At 41.4% G+C, this 9,453-nt stretch overlaps 1 long non-coding RNA gene across 3 annotated transcripts in view; it reads right to left on the minus strand.

The window, feature by feature from the left end:
- Window positions 1–4,814, minus strand: part of LOC123091161 (uncharacterized) — a 7,189-nt gene extending 2,375 nt beyond the window's left edge. The window contains exons 1-7 of one of the 3 annotated variants that reach the window (XR_006442933.1): window positions 2,360–4,814; window positions 2,160–2,244; window positions 1,806–1,907; window positions 941–1,044; window positions 799–859; window positions 636–715; window positions 451–551 (exon numbers count right to left, since the gene is read on the minus strand). This is a non-coding gene — a long non-coding RNA (uncharacterized lncRNA). Of the gene's footprint in view, window positions 1–450; window positions 552–635; window positions 716–798; window positions 860–940; window positions 1,045–1,805; window positions 1,908–2,159 lie in introns of all 3 variants that reach the window. The other 2 variants (XR_006442932.1, XR_006442931.1) reach the window with 2 other exon arrangements.
- Window positions 4,815–9,453: the final 4,639 nt, after the last annotated feature.

Genomic DNA, 9,453 nt, shown 5'->3' on the forward strand with positions numbered 1-9,453 from the left:
ACTCCAGAACTTGAATGAGTAAACACAGAGTCAAGCCACACACAATCTCACACACACAGCCAAGCCACACACACAATCAAGCCACACACATAATCAAGCCACACTCACATAGTCAAGCCACACACATATTGACCATCAAGTCACATGCACACATAGAATGGAGCGTTTGCACACAAGAAATAGGCATAGATAGGGGCACAAAGAGGAAGCTAATACATGCAAGACTGAAGTAAACTCAGAAAACTATGAAACTCCAGAACTTGAATGAGTAAACTGATTTCTCTAGAGGGGTGAGGGTGATTCATATCTTCGTTCCTGAAAGGGAATAATAATATGTTCCACTGAGACTACACCAGCAAGTCAACAAAGAACCATACAAGACAGAACATTAAAAGGGAGTAAATTGCAGAAGAGAGAAACAAATCTACAACTGAATGGAGTAATCCTTACTCATCCCCAATTTGGCGCTGCTCAATTTGAGAGATACCAGAGTATCGAAGTGCAGCTTCCAAGAATTTACGCTTTAGATCTAAAATTTTCGCATAGCGGACCTACAATAGATATAAGAAGGGAACTAAATTTTTATCCTTAGTTGTAGACAGATAGATTATTAAACTGTTTCTGAACCAACAAACCTTGTATTGTAAGTTCAGAACTTCCTGGTTGTTGTTTGTGACCAAAAACGAGGCTTTGTTGATAAAAGCTTCAGCATTCACTGCATCATCATCACACAAAATGAAGAACTACATTAGTCTAGCTGACAATGCAATGACGACAAAGGTTAAAAACAAGACTAACCTCCAAATAGAGTCATGCAATCTGGACACACTTGGATAATTTGTTTGTGTCATCAAGCATCCTGGTTTTTAAGAAGATGGTCAGATTTCCCAGACTTAGAAAATCCAATGACATGTAAAGAGAGACAAAAGCTTGTTTCAACCTGATTCCTGAGTCCAACTCAATGCCACTAAGCATTTGTGTTGCTCTCAACCATTGTTGTTCAGATCCATAAAGTCCTGAAAGCTTCTCTCTAATCACTACAACCTGCATATAGATAACCAGCACGGTTATAGATCAAGAATGTTGTAACACTTATTTACATAATAACAACAAGACAAAGTCAAGAAACAGATATTATGTCAGTTATTTGTGGTAGTGAAACAAATCTAGAGATAAACATTCTCTATGATATTTACATGAAGACACTGGAATAGCAATAAATTCACTGGATGATTTCTTTCACAAGATGACAAGCATGATGCAGGCATTCTTTGTACATGTTTCTGCAAAGGTATAAATTAACCAGCTTCGATCTACATAATCTTTCAATAAAAATTAATGGCTAAGACCTTATTCTATCTTTGTTTACTTTGATGGTGGCTAATACCTAGAAATATGAATAGCTAAGACCTTTTCACATGATTGCGATAAGTAGAAATCATACTACTCATTAATGGCTAATTTCAGTGACTGTTCAGTAGCTTAACAAAGTTTAAACCCATGAGACATTATAAATTGCAACTTCAACAAGAACTCCCAAACATTAACTTTAAATAAGACCTAGATATTTAGATTTCTGAAATGCGGTGCATAAGAGGGACATGATGCATGAAGCTATACATAGATATTTAGGTTTCTACAATGCAACCCATGTGAGCATGAAATGAGTGGCAACCGTAATTCCCGATATTGCATTATTTTCTCTACTCACAAACAAGATCATGAGGTATTATAAAACTATAGTCCTTGAACAATAATTAGTGCTTGATAATTGAATAGATATAACTCTGTCTGTGATAAGCTACCTTTCCACTCTTCAGTGTCTTCCATACATAATCTTTAAGTTGGTCAGTTGTAATGTTACTCCCATTCTCTTCCATTACAGATTTGATCCATAGAAACACTTCCTACAGTATATGGTGACCATTCTCAGTTTATGCGCATCAGAATGGTAAATACACCATTTTAAAATAACAGGGTTTATGTTTTTCTTCTTCTTCTTAACAACATGTGCAAAAGCAAGTGGGTAAATAGCACAGCCACAAGTTCTGCAATTTGTTCATTTATTACGAACAATTTGTTCCCGGAGATCCATTTGGCAAGCACAAGCTGAGCATGATGTGGCAGAGAACATCAATTACACATAAAATCAAGTGTACCTGATTTGGCCCAGCCAGAACGTTCAGTGTCCTTAGCAACACAATAAAGAGCAAATGTGACATGTCCAGATCCACAAGTTTGTACCTTAACTACTTAGAAAAGCATTAGGATATGATATCCACATAACACAAATATCACAAAAAAGTTCACATAAAAAGAATAGTCAGTTGTCTGCATTAAACTAGTACTGGTGTGTTACCTATGATCAGGAAATACCAATACCAAGTTAACATAAATGATTATATTCGTCAGGGCATCAATCACTCCTGTCATATAAACATGTACCATCTCAAGGAAAAAATTTAAGAGATGTGGTTAATAACTTGGATAAAACACACCATATCTAGTATACTAGCACAGAACTGATATCAATATTTCTACGTTCCACATCTATAAAACACACCATAGCACAGCCTACACGGTTTGCACCTCTGAACACATCCCCGTATATGGAAAAACAGACATTGGGAACATAAGCAAAGCATTACAAAAAGAACCCAATTCGAAAGAACATAAGCAACCATCAGAAGAACCATAACGAATCACCCCATCTCTGCGTATAAGATGGGGTTTTTCAAGAACATAAGAACAACCGTAACGACCAGTGAGCCAAACCAGAGTATCACACGGGCGCATGCGTTTGAGGTCTGGAAATCGCCGACGAACAACGCAGCGACGGAAACAATCTAAAACTAACCTTGCTTTGGCCTCTCCCTACCTCTGTAATCCTTCAAACCAGAACGGCGAACACGAAACGTAGGAACACGAATCGTAATCATTCATCGCTCCGCCGCAAACACGAAACGCAGGAACACAAAACGTAACCGTTCATCGCTCCGCCGCAAACACGAAACACAGGATCGTGAGTGTCTCTCAGATAACAGAAGCGCACGCAGAAGTTCAATGATCTAACAAACTCAGAATCAATTAATTACTCAATGATCCAACAAACATTACAACAGAATTTTACGCAATGGGATGTTAGAAGCTCAATGATCGCACTATAAATTAATTGTCACAAAGTCTAGGCAAATGAAGAAAAGCATTATTCCAGTACCTGGACATGAGTAATACGAAAAAGAAGAATATACTATCAACATAAGACATAACAAAACACGCATATCACTAAAAATTTAAGAAAAAAGAAGTTAGCTGTCTACACTAAACAAATACTAGGTCATTAATCACAATACCGAGTTGATGCCACAAGATTTAACAGGACAAACAATAATTTTTCAGGCACACTAACTGGGGATTAACAAATGTCACAACATAAGTTGTGCTAGTCAACTGGATATAAGAAAACAAGAAAACAAGCAACACATGTCCACGTTAGAGGTTCGTTGAAATTGTTGTCCGAAGGAAAGGGACATGACAGAAGTTAGTAGCATTGATAAAAGAACATGTGGTGAACGTGCTTCCATCCCATGGATAAATAAATTTTGGAGTTATGCTCACAACAGAAATATATGCCCAGGTGTGCAATGAAAAAGTTCTGGAGTTATGCTATGCAATCTAGAAGGAAGTCTAAGGAGAACTAACTAGCAGCACCTCATCTAGTACTCCTATGATGAGCAGTTACATGGAAATAGCAACATCAGAAAGAAAAGAAGGAACCTTGTCCAACAGGTGTTCAATTAGTCAAGCAGGCCACATGGTTTGCACTCTTGTAATTCGTAAAAGTTTTCAACTCGGAACACATAAGCAAAGCATGGTAAAAAGAAACAAATTGGAAATAACATAAACAGTATACACCGTCAGAACAAGCATAAACAGTATATACCATCAGAACAAGCGTCTCTGCACCTAGGATGACTGCACACATGCCTAGTCGGGTTACAGCAAGCAATCAAGAATTAACGGACCCTGGAACTCAAGAACTGACAGAGGGCCAACAAGAACTGACAGAGGGCCAACAAGAACTGACAGAGTATCACAAGAGAGCATGCGTTTGAGTTCTGAAAATCACCAAGAGCAACGCAGGTGACGGAACCAATCTCAACTAGCACGATAAACTAATCCAATTTCGAAACCAGGCCCGTTCGTTCCTGCAACTGACGCGAACACGAAAGCGCACGCAGAAAGAATTGCTAGTTCGCAAACGAGATGGAGAACCCCGGCGAGAGGAGACGACCAAAGAACATGCGAGCGAGCGAGCGCACGCATCGGGACAACGGCGAGGACGAGCAAAATTGAATCGGATGCGACTCTACACGGACGACGGCGAGGACGAGCGAAATCGAATCGGACGCGACTCTGCACAGACGAGGGCGAGGGACGAGCGAAATCAAACCAGGCGCGGCCCCAAACAGGCGACCGCGAGGACGAGAAAAACCAAACCACGCGCGACCTGTGAACCAAAGAACCGAGCACGAGCAAAATCAAATCGGGCGCTCGCTCTAAGCCTAAGCGGACGGACGACGAACCGAGGAGGAGTGAACCCAAACCAGACGCGAGGAGGTGACCTGGGGCCCCGGACGAAGAGAGGAGGAGCCACGGCCAGAGCGCGGGGAGGAAGGAAAGGGCGCCGCCAGGGAAGAGGCGGTGTCGCCGGTCGGGTCCTCGCCGGAGACGGCTTCGACGGGCGGCGGGAAGCAAAGGGGAGTGTGGAGCTGGTGGTGGTGGGCGGGGGTTGGGGTTGGATCCGGACCGGGTGCCGGGTGGGCAGGACAGGAGAGGTCGGTCGGTCGGCAACGCGGGGCGTCGATATTTTATTACCGTTGGGAGCCTCGGACTAGGATTGGCATTTGGGTGCTCGAGGGCGCTAATTTTTTTTAAAATAATACACTTCTTTTATGAATTTTCAGAAATATTACATTGGATATAAAAATAAATAAATAATACACCTAGTCAGCCCACAGCAGGCCAACTGGGCCTAATCAGCCAACAGCAGGCCGATTAGTAGCATTTCGGTCTAGGGGTAGCCGACAGGCCTCTACACCTTAGGCAGGGGGTCCAGTCGGCTTAATGGGAAGTTGATTGGGACTAATCGCGAAATCACTAATTAAGGAGTATTCCTTGCGGAGATCACTCCAACCTCCCCAGATTGCGACAAGTGGCGCGCTGCATGTGCGCCACTTGTCGCAACCTGGGAGTTTTCCCTTTTTTCGTAGATCCATTTATTCAAAATGTTTTATCTCTTAAACGTGCGCCCAAATCTCGAACCGCTTTCGCCATTGGATTCCTCGCGTCGAAATCTTCAAAACTAGATCCCATGTTGATAGGTTTTAACAAACTTTTTTTTCACGAAAAAACCGGACGAAAAAACCGACGAAAAAACTGAACCGGGAACACGGGTTTATTTCCCTTTCCGGAAGAGGCACGCCCGTGCCTCTGACGAAATCACAACCGTGCCTCTCGCGGAAACAAAACTGTGCCTCTCACAAAAGAAAAAAAACAGAAAAAGCATTTTTTTCCTTTTCCGAAAGAGGCACGTCCGTGCCTTTCGCGAAAGCACAACCGTGCCTCTGGCGGAAGCAAAACCGTGCCTCTCGCGAAAGAAAAAAAACAGAAAACGCGTTTTTTTTCCTTTTCGAAAGAGGCACGCCCGTGCCTCTCGCGAAAGCACAACCGTACCTCTGGCGGAAGCAAAATCGTGCCTCTCGCGAAAGAAAAAAAAACAAAAACGTGTTTTTCCCTTTCCGGAAGAGGCACGCCCGTGCCTCTCGCGAAAGCACAACCGTGCCTCTGGCGGAAGAAAAACCGTGCCTCTGGCGGAAGAAAAAATAATAGAAAACGCGTTTTTTCCCTTTCCGAAAGAGGCACGCCAGTGCCTCTCGCGAAAGCACAACCGTGCCTCTGGCGGAAGCAAAACCGTGCCTCTCGCGAAAGAAAAGAAAAACAAAAAACACATTTTTTTTCGTTTCCAAGAGGCACGGCCGTGCCTCTCGCGAAAGCACAACCGTGCCTCTCGCGAACGCACAACCGTGCCTCTCGCGAAAACAAAATCATGACTCTCGCGAAAAAAATGTGTTTTTTTGCGCAAAAAAAAAATTTTGAATTTTTTTTGGTCGAAAAGCTAGGGAAGACCGGTAAAAAAACCGGAAAAAAACTTTTAAAAAGCCGAAAACGCGTGCGTAAAAATAAAAAAACAAAATCCGGATGGAGCGTCCAGAGCGCGACACGTGGCGAATGGCTGTGAGCGCGCCAAGTGGCACTGATCGTTGCGAGGCTCCCGAAGGAGCGCTCGTTAATTAGTTGCTCCCGACTAATCGGCCTTCCGTAAGCCGATAGGTGCATGGCCAATGCAATCTTACGTGGGTTCAAGTCCTGCGCTGGTTAGCGTGGCTTGTGAGGCTAGCTAGCTGGCAATACCGTATGGTGCATGCGGCGACGGGGTAGAGTGCCTGAGCGCGGCTACCCGTGCGTGGCCTGATGTCGTTGTTGACTAGGCCCGATCGCTCCTCGCGGCTACTTTTCGCCGGTCGATCGAATGCGTACGTAGCGTACACAGGTACACTGGCTAAGTACTACGACCTGCGGATTGCTTTCCGGCAAGACGTCCAAATACACAAGTCACGCTTGATCGAATCTTCTAGGAGACAACACACACGTACGTAACAAGCTAGCTACCGAAGCCTGTTGTATCGATCTTGACGCTAGCTAGTTGATTCATCGGTATTGCCAGCTAATGGTGTCACGTCTAAACCGGCTAGCTCTAAACCGTATGTATTATGGAATCGGTATTACCAGCTAGCTTACCATAAACCGACTGGACCCCTGCCTACGGTTGAGATACTAATCGGCCTGTTGTTGGCTGATTAGGCGCAGTCGGCCTGTTATGGGCTGGCTAGGCCCAGTCGGCCAGCAGAGGGCCGATGATGTATTATTTTTGAAAAATTTGTATCCAGCATAATATACATGATCATGAACTTAATACTTTAGATGCATGCTGGATAGCGGTCGATGTGTGGAGTAATAGTAGTAGATGCAGGCAGGAGTCGGTCTACTTGTCACGGACGTGATGCCTATATACATGATCATGCCTAGATAATCTCATAATTATTCACTTTTCTATCAATTGCTCGACAGTAATTTGTTCACCCACCGTAATAATCATGCTATCTTGAGAGAAGCCACAAGTGAAACCTATGACCCCCGGGTCTATCTCTTATCATATAAGCTTTCAATCTACTTTTATTTGCATCTTTATTTTTCCAATCTATATCATAAAATACCAAAATTATATTTATCTTATCATATTATCTCTATCAGATCTCACTTTCGCAAGTGGCCTTGAAGGGATTGACAACCCCTTTATTGTGTTGGTTGCGAGTTCTTGTTTTGTTTGTGTAGGTGCATGGGGCTTGTGAGGAGCCTCCTACTGGATTGATACCTTGGTTCTCAAAAACTGAAGGAAATACTTACGCTACTATGCTGCATCACCCTTTCCTCTTCAAGGAAAACCAACGCAAGATCAAGATGTAGCAAGAAGGATTTCTGGCGCCGTTGCCGGGAAGGTCTTCGCTCAAGTCAAGACATACCAAGTACCCATCACAAAATCATCTTCCTCGCATTTACATTATTTGTCATTTGCCTCTCGTTTTCCTCTCCCCCACTTCATCCTTGTCGTTTTATTCGCCCTCTCTTTCCCAATCTCCCCTTCTTTTCGCTTGCCTTTTTGTTTGCTTGTGTGTTGGATTGCTTGTCGCAATGGCGCAAGACAATACCAAATTGTGTGATTTCTCCAATTACTCCTCTTAATGATGTTGAGTCTTGTGAAATCAATGCTGCTTTGCTAAATCTTGTTATGAAAATTAATTTTCCGGCCTTCCTAGTGAAGATGCCGCTACCCATCTAAACAACTTTGTTGATTCGTGTGAGATGCAAAAAAAGAAAGATACAGATAATGATATTGTTAAATTGAAGTTATTTCCGTTTTCACTTAGAGATCGTGCTAAAATTTGGTTTTTGTCTTTGCCTAAAAATAGTATTGATTCGTGGAATAAGTGCAAAGATGTCTTTATCTTTAAGTATTTTCCACCCGCTAAGATCATCTCTCTTAGGAACGATATTATGAATTTTAAATAACTTGATCATGAGCATGTTGCCCAATCTTGGGAAAGAATGAAATTGATGATTCGCAATTGCCCTACTCATGGTTTGAATTTATGGATGATCATACAAAAAATTTATGCCAGATTGAATTTTGCTTCTGGAAATTTTTTAGATTCGGCCGCGGGAGGCACGTTTATAGAAATCACCTTAGGAGAAGCTACTAAACTCCCTGATAATATTATGGCTAATTATTCTCAATGGCACACCGAAAGATCTACTAGTAAAAAAGTGCATGCTATAGAAGAAATTAATGTTTTGAGTGGAAAGATGGATGAACTTATGAAATTATTTGCTACTAAGAGTGATCCTATTGATCCCAATGATATGCCTTTGTCTACTTTGATTGAGAATAATAATGAATCTATGGATGTGAATTTTGTTGGTACGAATAATTTTGCTAACAATGCTTATAGAGGAAACTTTAATTATAGACCGTTCCCTAGTAATTCCTCTAATAATTATGGAAATTCCTACAATAATTCTTATGGTAATTTTAATAAGATGCCCTCTGATTTTGAAAATAGTGTGAAAGAATTTATGGTCTCTCAAAAGAATTTTAATGCCTTGCTTGAAGAAAAAATGCTTAAAGTTGATGATTTGGCTAGGAACGTTCATAGACTTTCGCTTGATGATGATTCTTTGAAACTTAGATCTACTCCTATTGAGCATGATATCAGTGAGTCTCTCAAAGCTATGAGAATTTCCATTGATGAGTGCAAAGAAATAACTACTAGATTGCGTCCTAAGAAAGATTGCTTTGTTAAAGCGTGTTCTTCTAGTTTCCATGAAAATAATGATGAAGGTCTAAAAGTTATAGATGTGTCACCTATTAAATCTTTGTTTTGCAATATGAATCTTAATAACGATGGGACTGGAGATGAGTCAACTTTAGTTAAAAGGCGTCCCAATGATTCAGATTTAAATCTTAATGCTAAATTTGGTAAAAGTAGGATTGGAGAGGTCAAGACTTTAAATAGCATTGAACCCACTATCTTGGATTTCAAGGAATTTAATTATGATAATTGTTCTTTAGTAGATTGTATTTCCTTGTTGCAATCCGTGTTGAATTCTCCTCATGCTTATAGTCAAAATAAAGCCTTTACCAAACATATTGTTGATGCTTTGATACAATCTTATGATGAAAAACTTAATTTGGAAGTTTCTATACCTAGAAAACTTAATGATGAGTGGGAACCTACTATAAAGATTAAAATTAAAGATTATGAGTGTTTTGCT

The sequence above is a fragment of the Triticum aestivum genome, chromosome 4B (assembly GCF_018294505.1).
Source record: "Triticum aestivum cultivar Chinese Spring chromosome 4B, IWGSC CS RefSeq v2.1, whole genome shotgun sequence".
Classification (NCBI taxonomy): Eukaryota; Viridiplantae; Streptophyta; class Magnoliopsida; order Poales; family Poaceae; genus Triticum; species Triticum aestivum.